We start from the raw sequence: 14,354 nt of genomic DNA on the forward strand, positions 1-14,354 counted from the left end.
TATGCATGAAATAGTTTTCTCACTTGGAATATGGAAAGAATGGATGCACTGGGTGGTTATTTCAAAAGTTCTCTGTTCTACATTTTGGAAAGCTCTATGTTTAGATGATTAGAGACTGGTAAAAATAAGACAATGTGGTATGGTAGACAGATTTGGTGACTTTGGAGTGAGATGACCTGGGTTCAAATATGGCATCTGATGCTTACAATATGTATGATCTTGGGCAAGTCTCATAACTGCTCTGGATCTAATTTTCCTCACTTATAAAATGAAGGAGTTGAACTAGACAGCCTCTGACAGAGATTACTTCTGGCTCTAGATTGAGGATTCTGTGAATGACTGACATGTATGTAGTATGCTACTTCCATTAGGTCACCTGAAACCTCACAACAATTATGTGAGGCAGACAGTTCAGGCATTATCATACTCCTTTTATGGATGATGTAACTGAGGCTCAAAGAGGCTTCTCATGGTTATGCAAAAGTTGGAAGATCAGCTGATAAGTCAATTTTTCTGGAATGCAGAGTTCTTGAACATTTGATTTAGAAAATTTGGTTGGAGCCAGACTAAGTAGGTTTTTAACAAAGCTATGGAGCTTTTATTTTATCATAGAGTAAATAAAGAGTCACAGAAGGCTTTTTAATAAGGAAGTAGACTCAGTAAGGCTTTGTAAATGATTGAATATGAAGAATGAAATATAGAGAAGGACCAAGGATGCTTGTGAAGTTATGAACCTGAGTGAACAAAGAAAGACAGGCACGATAATGTATTTTCAGTGCAACTGTAAACTGGTCCATTCTAGAAAATTATTCAGAATTATAGAAGAAAAAGTATCCTTTTAGTCAGAGGTCTGGTATTCTTAAGATCAAAGAAAGAAAGGTTCCCTATATACCAAATATTCATAGCAGCACTTTCTGTGGTAACAAAGACTTGGAAACAAGATGGGTGTCCTTCAACTGGGGAATAACTAAACAAATTATACTCTTCAAATGTAATGGATGTTTATTGTGCCATGAGAAATGACAGATATACAGTTTTCAAAGAAACAAGAGAAGTCTCATATGAATTGAGACAGAGTGAAGAAGACACAATTTGTAGAACAACATACACAATGACTACAATAACGCAAACAAAAAGAAAATTAAAAGTAAACTGACCACTGAATAATTGGAATGATCAAACTTGGCTCAAAGGGAGAGATGTCCTTCCTTCTAGTAGAGAGGTGGGGAATTCAAGTACAGAATATAGCATATATTGTCAGGAGCAGACAACTTTTTTGGGGGTGGGGAAACTATATCCCTTCCCCTCCAAAATTTATTTATTTATTTGTTTTCAATTTCAACAATCATTCCCATAAGTTTTAAATTTTCTCCCCCTTCTTTCCCACTCCCTCCCCAAGACAGCATGCAATCTGATATGGGCTCTACACATACATTCTTATCAAACACATTTTCACATTAGTCATGTTGCATAGAAGAATTAAAACAAATGGGAGAAAGCATGAGGAAAAAGTAAACAAGCAGCAGACATTTTGTTGATTGATTTTACACAACTGATTTTCAGAGTTACAAGTAAGGGCTTATTGGGGAAGCAGATCTAAAGATAATGGTGATAGAAAAAGAAAAGATAAAGGAATGAGGGACTATAGATACAAAATGTTGCATACACAGCTATAATCGTGTATTAGTTAGTTCCACTTAATTATTTCTCTTTGTTTTATGGAATAGTTGATTTAGGAGTAGAAAGCGTATCTGGAAATGATTCTGATGTAAAAACAAAAAGCATAAATAAGACTTTTTCTAAATAAGAAAAAAAATTGGTAATGGGTTGAAGAATACTTGGCAGTTTTTCTGTGTTAAAGGGCTGTAGTTTGTACTTTTGCCCTAGGGCCCACAATTCATAAAGCTGTCTCTGGCAGCACCATGATTTATCAGTGCCAAGCTTGGGCTTGGACCATAAATCTAGGAAGACTGGTAATAAAGGCTGAATTTCAAGATGGAAGAAAACAGATCATAAATCAATTGGACTATTCTTTATCCAGCAGGTAGATGTGCTGGGGACACATAGCTGCTACTGATCTTACATGCAAAGGCATCACCCCTGGCACTAATATCTCTAGTGAATGACACTCTGCCAACCTTCATTTTTGGACAAGTTTTAGCAAGGCAACCAAGGGAAAAATACTTTGGGCTCTTTTATGTGTTATTGGGGTGGCGGTGGGGGAAACGTAGATTTTTTGAAAGGGAGAAGAAATGCTGAAACAATTTTTGCCCTTTTATTTCTTTTCATTTTGAACGGATTATAAATTAAGGGTACAGAAAAGCAATTTCAAATCTTTCTATCAATAATACAGCTCATGCCCTCTTTTGTTCATCACTTGGCAAGTTGGCACTCAGAACTGCAAGTCACTGCATATTAATCTGCCCTGAAATAAATGCTTTCTTTTTGAAATGAGAATATTTTCTGTTTATTTGACATTTGTTGGCTCCAGAATACTGTCAGTGAGCCATCTGCTAGAGTCAGTCAGGCCATTTGTGATGCTCTTTTATAAGAAATTACCCTGGAGCATCTGAGGAAAAGGAGGTATTAATGAGAGCCATACTGCTGTTCCAAGAGTGTGAAGGGGTCTACTGCTCAGAATCAAGGACCCTGAGAGAGTTTCTCTTCAGTTATTCCAAGATCATTCATTCATTCATGTACCAATAGAATGTGAGAGCTGGAAGAGAGCCTCCAGTCTAATATCTGCATATTACAGATGAAGAAACTGAGGCTCACAGATGCTAAGTGACTGGTCCAATGTCTCACAAGTAGCAAATGGGAGAGCCAGGATTTGAATCCAGGTCTCATGAGTACAAATTTAACAGTCTTCTAACTGTACCCTTCTGTCTTCAAAATGACTTGCTCAAAATCACATGACTAGGGACAGGACCAAAAACTCTGGTCTCTTGATTCCCATTCCATCAACTTATGTACTATCTTATACTCTGCAAGGAGCAACTGAAAAAAAAAAGATCTGTGGATAACATGGAAACTGAGAGGCCTTTTCATTATAATATGTTCCATGATGAAGGAACATCAGTGGTTGGTATATTATAAGGGAGTGAATCTATCTCTCTTCTCTTTATGTTTTCAGGATTACTGCTGCTGGGATATTTAATTGTTTTACATAGGGAAGGAGAGGAACATAGAGGAAAATTTTCTTGCTCTAGCCTCTCACATGTACATCCTTTCTGGCATCTCTTTCTAAATTCTAAGCTTTCTGCCATACTTAGATATTCAGATAGTGAGCTCATCAGTGTGAGTATGCGCTTTCTCCACTAACCTATACAGTTCACAATTTCTCCATGCCTTCTCATCCTATGACATCCTTGTTCATATCTTTCTGTAAACCCAATGTGCCAATTGCCCTTTTGGTTCTTTTTCTATCCCAGAGGTACCAGTGTATCACCCTGGCTGTCCATCTATTATCTGTTATTTTTGCTACAAGATTGGCTCGATCATTTCCCCCATAATTCATTTTGGGAATGAGGTATTCTGCACAACTTCTTGCATGCAAATCATAGTTGGTCATGTGTTGCAGCTTACATGCTGCTCTTTTTTTTCCTACTCCTATTTCCTGTTCCAGGGTTGGGGAACCTGTGGCCTTTGTTCTGAGTTCTGTGAACTTTGGATTCAGTCAAAAGGCCACACTTGAGGACCTAGAGGGACATATGTGGCCTCAAGGCCACAGGTTCCCCATCCCTGTTCCTGTTGTATTTGGACTACTTATAATTTTGATTTTTCCATTCTTGTGGTATTCCATGAATCATATAATACATCACTGGGAAAATACAGATGCTGAAAGGATGGGTTTGTATGACAATGAGGAGCTTGGGGATATTTGAAAGTGTTACAGTTTTCCAAATTCAACTCATATCATTCCCCTCTTGCTACTCTATTCTGAGCCCAGCTCAGTTCAGTTCAACAAGCTTTTATTAATGACCTACTATGCACAGGGCATTGTCCTGTGTGTTGGGATACAAAAACACACACAAGCCAGAGCCCCTTCTCTCAAGAAACTAAACTTCTGCTGGGAAAATAAAACATATAAATAGAATTTTAAGTATAAGATAATTTAAGGAGGGGAGGAGACAGCCATCCATCTATCCAAAGCAGTAACAATTTTGGATATTAGGAAAGGGTTACTATAAGAGATGGCACCTGAGCTCAGATCTAGAGGAAACTAAAGAGGTAAGGAAGAAGCCGGGGACAGTCTATGCAAAGGCAAGGAGGTGGGGGATGGAGTGACAAGTTTAGGGGAGCAGCAAATAGTCCAATTTGGATGCCATATAAAATCCATGAAGGGAAAACGTACAATAAGTGTGAAAAGGTAGACTGGAAACAGATTGTAAAGGACTTAAAAATGCCAAACTAAGATGTTGATATCTCATCCTGCTAGTTAGTAGAGAGCCACTGAAATGTCTTTTGAAGGGGACTTGTCCTTCAAGAAGACAATTCTGACACCTGTGTTATATTATAGAGGTTAAGAGGTTTTTGCAATTGTTCTCCTGAGAAGTGATTCCAGCTTTAAGGAAGCTAGTGGTCATGTGAGTAAAGAGAAGGGAATGGATGTAAGAGATATTGTCAAAGTCAAATTGACAAGAATTAGCAACTGATTAGAGGGGGAGGGGTAAGATGTAAAGGAGAAGGAAGATGACTCAGAGGTTTCCAACCTGAGTGGCTAGAAATAATAGAGTTTCCTTCAATAGAAATGGGAAGGTTTGGAGGGGAAGAATTCAGAGGGAAAGATATTGAATTCTATTTTGAACATGTATTTCAGATGTATATAGGACTGGATCTCAGGGAAGAGATTAGGGCTAGAGATAAAGATCTGGGAATAATTTATATAAACCCGATATTTGAATCCCTGGGAGCTTGTCAGATAAGATCCGGACCAAGAGGATAGATATAGGAAAAGAAGAGAAGGGATGGAGAACACTCATACTTAGGGAGTGGGAGATGGTTGATGAAACAGGAAAGGAGGCCAAGAAGCAGATCAGACTATGGGAAAAGCAGGAGGGAACAGGACCAAAGCAACTGCAGCAACAAAAACCCTAGGTAAAGGAAAGGATAGAGAGAAGAGGAGGAAGTGGAGGCAGCATATTGTGGGGAATTCACGAAGGATGAAGACTCAGAAAAAGTTATCAAATGAAGCCATTAAGAAGTCATTGGGAACCTTGAAGAGCAAATTCCCAATTCAGTGTTGTAGTTGGAAGCCAGATTGAAGGAAGGGAGTGAGAAGGGAGAAGGAAAAGAAGAGACTGAGGTGATCTGTGGCTTTTTCTACAACTTTGGCTGTGAAGAGATGCAGAATAATGGCATTTATGCCAATTGATCTGATCTTAAAGATTTTCCTCTTCCTAACCTGGAGGCAGAGTGGTACATGAATGGGTCTGGCTTTATTGAATAAAGGATAAGGACAGCTGGGTATGCAGCAGTCAGCCTTCACCATACAGTAGAGGCCAAACCCCTGCCTCCAGGACCTCTGCCCACAAGGCAGAATTAATAGCACTCACCAGAGCCTTAGAGCTAGGGGCAAATAAAAGAGTAAATGCTTTTATTACTCAAAATATATTTTCCACATTCTACGTGCCCATGGAGCAATCTGGAAGGAAAGGGATATCTGACAGCAAAAAATTTCCCTATCAAACATGTCCAGGAGATCTCACATCTCCTCCAAGTTGTTCAGAAGCCATTGGAGATAGCAGTTATATTTTGCAAAGGACAGCAGAAAGGAGAAAGGGATCAGGTTGTGGGAAATTGCCTGGCAGACACTGCAGCGAAAAATGCTGTCTACCAGCTAACTATACTGACTCCTTTACTTCCAAACCTCCCTGATTCCTTCACACCTTCCTACAGTCCCCAAGAACAGGTCCCTGCTAAAGAAAGGGGATACTCACTCTCCCTCTGGGTGGTTTCAGACACCCTCAGACCAACTTCTTATCCCACAGGAAAACCAGTGGAAGCTTCTTTTTGGCTTACTCTAGGCCACCCACCTGGGGAAGAATGTCCTCCAGTCTCTGATAAAGCCTGTTTTTATTGGCAATAAGCTAGGAGAAATCATCCAGCAAGCCTGTTGGGTTTGCCCAACTTGTGCCCAGGTAAATCCTGAAGGGGCAGACCTCCCCCACTTTTCAAACCTGTTCAGATGAGAGGTACCTACCCAGGTGAAGACTTTATATGAGGCAGATAGACTTTACACATATGCCTCTGTACGGAGGTTTCAAATTGTTTGATTTTTTTTTTGTACCTTTACTAATTGGGTATAAGCCTTTCCTTGCAGAACTGAAAAGACTCAGGTGGTATCAAAGTTCTTACTGAATGAAATTATGCTTCACTTTGGCTTGCCTAGCTCCCTACAGAGAGACTATTCTCCTAGGAGGCTTCCCTTTCTAAGCTTTACTTGTAAGTTAATTCACAATGCCACAGCTCCTTCTAGTTGTTACAATACTTTTATTGATCTCTTAAAGACACCCCTCTTACCTGGGAGTGTAAGGTGCAACTATTCTGATCCGTGGGGCATCTCTACACAGAGCCTCTTAAAAACTGGCCTCATCTGCACCCCCAAAGGCTATGCCTTCCTTTGTGGGATTGAGAAATCCATGATAAACTCAGTGCCCCCAAATCATCTTTTTCTTGGAGATCCTGGCTCCTTTCTCTACTAGCTCCCATACTTATTCCCCTCCTGATCATATTCCTTTCATTCCTGTTTGGCTCTTGTTTGCTTTACCTCTTTGCCAGATTTATCTCCTCTAGGCTCCAGGCCTTCCACATACCAACTTCCGAATGAGTCAAAGGTCTCTAACCCACTGGACCTGGCATCAGTCAGTTACTGAAGTCTGACTCCTTGAATGGTACTCAGCAAGGCAGGGACAGCTTTATGACCCTTGTCAGCAGAGAGCAGTTTCAGAAGTTGAGGGCTTTGCCCCTTACCCCAAAAGATTTTTGGACCCATTTGTTTGAGGGGAGAATGATGGGGTGATGGGACCTGAACCCCTAAAAGGAAAAGATCATGTCTTTGAAAGCATCCCAGTCCCTGAATTCTTCCACACATTTCAGCAGCCCAGATGGCTGGCATCTCTGCCTGAGGTATCTGGCTCAGCCTAGCCCACCTAGATACTCCAGGCTATTCACCACTCCTTAATCCCATCCAAATCTTCTCACTGTCTTTTTTTTTTTTTTGTATGTAAGTATCAGTCTTACTTCCATTAAGTTGTGGATTCATTAGGAATCTAGCCCACTCTATTGGCTTTACAATAAGCCTTTATACTTTGACTGAAAGGAGGTTTGAGTGCTTGAATTCTTTCCAAGCAGAACTCCCTGCACTCTGAGATATTGGGGTTCCCAGAAATGCCAAACCACATCAGAATCACTAAATATACTATCCTTTGATAAGACTATTGAGAAATTAAAGAGGATAGGTGTGAATGGGATTAAGGGCATAAATGAAGGAGTGGGCCTTAAGAAGAAAGGCAACTGCTTTTTCAGAAATTATTGTTGTTCTGAGTCTCAAACAGCACCAAAGATATCACAAGGGGAGTGTCTTGACTTGCTTGTGAATTGGATGTGTGAGGCAGCCTCCCTCTCTCTCTCTCTCTCTCTCTCTCTCTCTTTCTCTCTCTCTCTCTCTCTCTCTCTCTCTCTCTCTCTCTCTCTCTCTCTCTCTCTCTTCCTTAGGTCAAGTCCAATAGCAAGACAAAGGTCAAGAGGACCGGTGATGGTGCAGAATGCAGTGGATGGACCTTGGCCTTTCTAAATTAAGGCCTTTCCCAGGTCGCTGCTGTCTTAGGCCATGCACATTCAGTGAATGAGAGATGGGTAAGACTTGAGACAAAAGATGGATCAGTTCACAATCACAAATAGATCAATCTGGGAGGAGTCAAACAGAAAATAATTACTATTTACACCCATTCTATGCCATCAGAATCTAAATAATGAGCCACAGTGTCTTGAGTTGGGACTATTATTGGCCTTTCAATGAAAGCCAGAGGGATTTGGGTTTTAAGCTGGAGTCAAATAGCTCCAGTGAGCTTTTTAAAAACCTGTCTTTTCTGAGCTGTATTTCACGAAATCAAAAATGGAGACCACATGGGACAAAGAGTAAACTGTCCCAGCTTCTTTAGAAAATTAATAAAATAAATAACAGAAGGAGATGAAGGAAGAGGAGGCAGCAGAAGAAGGAGAAGAAATAGCAGCAGTTTCCAACTTCTGTTCAAACTGGCAAATTGGTCCCCAGAGGACAGTAATACTACTCTCAGATAACACACTAAAGACAATTAGTACAAAATGTTCTCCTAAGAACATAATCACTCCTTCCCACAAATACAGCTTTCATGGGAGGAGGAGTAAGCTTAAACTTAGACTACCATATTTGTAGTGAAGTACACTGTAAATCAAAGTGCTCTAATGAGATGGGGAAGAAAGATGGGAGGGCTGAGGAGAGAAGAGAAGGTCTGGAACAGTCACTTGGAGGAACACAACAGAGAATCAATTTTGGACAGAATAAATTATTTTCAGGGAGAAGGGAAAGCCAAATAGAAGTTAGACAACATAAATTTTTAGTGGATGCAGTCAGTTTATGTACTAATATCTGCTGTAATCTGTACCCAGGCAAGGAAGCTAATATGAGCAGCATAGATTTTGCCTCTCTAGAACAGTGGTGCCCAGCACCAGTGGAGTTTGTCCATATTTATTCTTAAAAACTTTTAAATCAATCCAAATTGCTTGCTTTACCGTAATAGGAATCCAGACAATTTGTTTAAGATACTAACAAAATGCAGGATAAGGTTGCCTACTCTCAAGAGGCTTACTTTCTACTGATGGGATAGAGCATGAAAACAGAGGGGTATATTACCAGATAATTTGAGGAAGGAGTCTTTATTTCTTCAGGCTAAATATCACCAACTCGTTCATATGATCTTCATATGAGCTGACTTCCAGAGCCCCTCCTCACCCAGCCCAAATGACTATCTATATTATCTTTCTCTGGATTCACTCTGTACTATCATTCAAAATGTGATTTTCCAAAAGCGAATGAAATATTCTGAATGTATTCTACCCAGTGTAGTGTATCTAACCACAGGACTATAATTTTCCATGACCTCACACTATATTTCTATTAATATAGTCCAACATGGCATTAGCTATTTTAGCAACTGCATCTCACTGTTGGCTTATGCTAAGTTTGCAGTTAGCTAAATCTCCCAGATGTTCTTCATGCAAACTATTTAACCAGGTCTTCATCATCCTGTACTTGCACAACCAAATCAAAATCAAAATTTTGAATCTAAATGTCAGACTTTACATGTACTAATATTAAATTTCATCTTGTTTATGTGGATCAGATTTCTGATCATTTAAACTTATACTGAATCTCATTCTCTTATCTATTGACTATAATAATCATCTTTTCCAACTTTGAATCATTTTCAAATTTGATAATTTTACATTTGCTTCCATTACAGATTTGGTGATCCTTTTTACAGGTTCGTCTATGCATTTATGAAGACATTGAACAGGACCAAGTACAGGACCAAGGACAATTTCAATGGTTGCAATAGAGACAATTCTACAATGACATTAATCCATTAATTAACCAATTCAACCAGGTATGAATTCATCCAATTTTACAATTATTTTTGCATTCAAACATCTTATCTAGAAATGTAGTGAACTGGCAAAAACAAGTTGTTATAATTGATTATACTCTGCACTCAAAAGCAGTAATGTCATTTCTTAAGCTGTTTTGTTAGGTCATCATGCAGTGTTTAAGATGAGCATAAGCAAAAAGACCATCAGGAAAATAATTGTTATGCTCTGGCAACTGTTACAAAGGATTGACAGGAAGGGAAATACTGTCAAAAAACTATATCCCTACATACCAAATCAACATGCATACATATATATGCGTGCATACATACATACATGCAGATATATAGATAGATAGATGCTTGGCAATGTAAAAGCAAAGATGAGTAGCAAAAAGAATGTTGCAAAATAAATATGCAACCAGCTCTGAACCTATATGAACTCAAGTTTGATTGGTGGAATTTTCAATCATAATTTATCCCCTCTGGTTTACCAATTAAAAAGCTGAGAACATCTAAGATTACCTTAAGTCTAGATATTCATCTGCTAACCATGATAAAAAGGCAAGGAAGAACAAAACATTTCACTGAGACAGAAATAAACAATAAAGTAATGGAGAACAATGTTAGCACATATTTCTCCAATGAGCACTGTCTTGTAATAGATACAAGGGTCACATCATTTCCTGAAGCAACATGGTTTAATGGAAAGGAAAAATGAATTTGCATCAGAGGTCCAAATCTTGGCTTTCCTACACCCTACTTGCATGATCTTAGTAAATCACTTTATTTTTCTGGGCCTCTGTTTCTTTATAGGTAAAATGAATGGGTAGGATTAATTTATTTTTGGTTCCCTTCCATTTCTCCACCCTAAGAAAATCTTACCATCATAGCTACCAAATTATTTTGCCTCATTTCGCAAGAGTTATTAGTAAGAATAGAAAACACTGAAGATCTTGTTTCCATAAAGCACAGATAGCAGGTATAATTTTTGCAATGACCTGAAGATGTCATGTAGGGTTTACTGTGTTATGGACAAGCAATTGTCCCCAAGGCTAAACAAAAGTGAAGACTAGGAACTCTCCTATATGAGAAGAAAAAAGAGATCATAGAATACTTTTCTATTCTTTAGGATGCCAGGGAGGATTGTGTTCCTTTTTTTTAAATAAAAAAAAGTCTTTAGTGTGCCAAACAAATAGGAAAAAACAGCTGAAGAGGAAGATGGGAATTCTAGCTTGTGACAGGAGATTGGGGAGCATGAGAATGTGATACAGAGAAGAGAGATCACTGAATACTTGGAAGTAAGTAGAAGATATGTGGTTCTTACTGAAAAAGAAAGAGTTGGACCATATGAGAAAAGTAATTTCTTGTCCTCTAAGTATGTGGACCCCCAGGTTCTAGTCAGTGAGTTCTTGCTGAGGAGTGCTGAAGTACCTTTGTAGTATTTATTTATTATTCTAATAATGTTTTTTTCCTTCAGGGAATGTATGTAAGACATCACAGAAAGCTTCTCAATACTTATCAAATCTACCACACTTTTAGTGAATAGAGTAGAGGGGTATATATGAGTCAACAGAAGAAGCAATTAATATTGCTTTGATATTAACATTAAAATATACTGCAGGACAGAAAGAAGAAACAGACTAGAAAACTGGGAAATGGATCACAGTACTGGCCTAGAGACTTGAGAAAGCAGTGATGGGAATGTCAACAATCTGGAAATTTACTGAAACTCTTTCTTTGGCAAAAGCAGAGCAGATAATAACTTCTTGAACCCTTTTAATAATAGCCTTCAAATGACTAGAACAAACAAAGAGAATTTCCAATTTGGACCTGATCTCATCTACAAAAAGGAATTAATTAATTGCTGAGGGTTGGAAATTTTAAGGAGAATATGAACATTCTATTTCAGAATTTGAGATAGAAGAGAGAAAAACTGAACATAGTCTAAAATCTACCATAGGATGGTAGATTTAGAGTTAGAGGAGCTGGGTTCAAATTCTTGCTCAGCCATTTATGACCACTGTTCCCTTGGACAAACCACTCAACTCTCTAGGGCCTTTCTTTCCTTTTTTGTAGAATAATGGCATCGGACTATATGCAAATTCTGGATCTGGGAGAACAGATGTCAAAGAATTCAGGGAAAAGTTAGTATTTGTTGGACTAGAATTCTAATGAGAAAGTCATCCCAGGAGGAATGGGAAGCTACCAAGAATGAAATTCTGAAGTCCTAAAAAAAATAATTCAGATAAAGACGGAAATTTATCTAAAAAGGTTGCTATGGAAGTGCAGGAAATAATGGATAGATTCTTATTTGAAAAAGATTTTTACAGAATACGGAAGCAAGGACAGACAATAGAGGAGAAAGGCATAAGTTTGCCATGGACCTGTAAGAAATGTGATAGAAGTGTTAAAAACTCGAAATTACTTGAGGCTGCCACTAAAACGCAAGATAGCTAAATATCTTTTAAAAGCTATATTTAGCAAAAATAAAAGGATGAAAGAAAAAAGAGAACAACTGCTCAGAGTGAATGCAACAATGATAATGGATGATAGAGAGAAGGTAGAACTGCCCCTTCCTTTTGTTGTTTGTTTTCAATGCCAAGGAGAATGATCTTTGGACTGGAAAGAGCAGAGCAAAACTGATAGAGAGTAAGTCAAAATCTAAAATAAAAAGGAAAATAGTAAAAGAGAATTTGACTGCCTTAGATGAGTTTAGGTCACTAAACCAAAATGAATTACATCCTTAGGCACTTAAAAAACTGGCAGACATCACTGCTGAGTCACTGTGAATGATAATGGAAAAATTATGGGGAATGGCAATTCTTCAGTCCATGTCAAGTTCCTAGAGAGAATGGGGACCCAGACTCCTGAATCAAAGAAGGTGAGAGTTCCATGGAATGCTGGCAACTTCAGAAACTCCAGGTATGAAAGTTTGGCAATCTCACTTTCTAGAAAAAAGAAGGTAGTTCAGCCATAGTTCTAGCCTCAGGGTTGCCTTTCCAGCAACTCCAAGGTTGAGAGTTCCAGGTGACCAACCTTCTGGGAGGCAAGGAGTGGGAGAGTTCCTGGGTAGTGCCAACCTCCTGTAGGAGGAGAGGTATATGCCATTGAAAAAACTATAGGCTCATAAAGAGAATAAAGCCTTGATATGGAGGAATAAAAGACCTAGTCTTTGCCCAGAAGTTCTTTGGATGATGTAGGTTGTTTGTTGTTTGTTTTTTTGTCTTTTTTTAAAGAAGACCAATGCAGTATGATGTGATGTTTTGATTTGCATATAAATTGGATTTAAATGAGGCAGAATTGCTCAAAGTTACCAGCCTCTCTCCCTGTTATAGAGTCATCAAAGTCCAGTGGTAAGACAAAAGTCAGGATGACTGGCGATGGCCTGGGATGCAGTGGATGATCTTGGCACTTTTGAAATCTGACCAGGCTCTAAATGCTCCAAAGCGCCTGATTCAGCCAACATCATGGCCATTGGAACAGATTATTTTCATCTGCCCATTCTGCCAGGGGAAGTCTTCACATGCTTGGGGTAGGCTTTGCCCTAACTCATTGATGGGTTTAAGGCCTGTGTAGGTACAATGGAAACAGAGTAGTCTCTGTAGAAACTTTGTTTCCCTTCTCAGATAATCTAAGCCCTCATGTTAGCACATAAATTTGGATGTCTGCATGTTTCTTCAGCGTGAAAGTGCTACTCACTGGAAAGTTGGGAGTAGTCTGGCTAGTAACACCAATTGTATTTCCTTGCCAGGGAATTCAAAACTTCAGGATATGGACTGGATGCCTATGAGGATTTCTGAGGTAAAGAGGGAACTCATTAGAATATCATGGGATTGCTGTTTAGTAATCTCAAATGCATTTCTCTTCTGTGGGGACTTCAATCCACATGGTGGGACAAATGAATCAGGAGACTTCACAGGGATGTGGGGAGGAAGGTAGGATTCAATGGAGAAGGAAGAATCACAGAATATGTATTGCGTTCAGTTTTTTGGCATCAGTTTAAGGAAGACATTGATGAGCTGACCAGGTTCAATGGGGGAACAATAAAGGTGATGAAGAGCTTTGAGTCTACACCTGTTTAGAATCAGTTCAAGGAACTGAGGATTTTTATTGTGGAGAAGAAACAACTCAAGGTCACACGATAGCTGTGTATAAAAGGCTGTCATCTGGAAAAGAAATTGTTGTTGTTTTCAACCATGTCCAACTTTTTGTGATCCCTTTTGAAGTTTTCTTGGCAAAAATAATGGAATGGTTTACCATTTCCTTCTCCAGTCATTTTATAGATGAGGAAACTGAGACCAACAGGGTTAAGTGATTGCCCAGGTTCACATAGCTAGTAAGTGTCTGAAGCTAGCTTGGAGCTCAGGAAGATGAATCTTCCTCACTCCAGAACTGACACTATCTACTGCACCACCTAGCTGCCCAGAAAAAAAATTAGGTTCTTTGTATTTACCTCCAGAAGGAGCAATAGCTGGAAGTTTGCAAAGAGGTGAATTTAAGCTTGATGTCAGGAAAACCCTCCTAATATTCAGAATTGTACAAAGATGAAATGGGCTGCCTCCAAAGGTGGTAGGGTAGTGGGGAATCCTTTCAGATAGGAATTGGTCTAGGTAGCTGTGGAGGTCAATTACACTTCTCAGAGTCTTGTAATTCTATGGAGACCTAGATGTGAACTAGATTCATGAAGTTTATGGTCATTTTTAGCAGAAGCTGCTTTTCTGAGGG

Source organism: Notamacropus eugenii, chromosome 2, assembly GCF_028372415.1.
Source record: "Notamacropus eugenii isolate mMacEug1 chromosome 2, mMacEug1.pri_v2, whole genome shotgun sequence".
NCBI lineage: Eukaryota > Metazoa > Chordata > Mammalia > Diprotodontia > Macropodidae > Notamacropus > Notamacropus eugenii.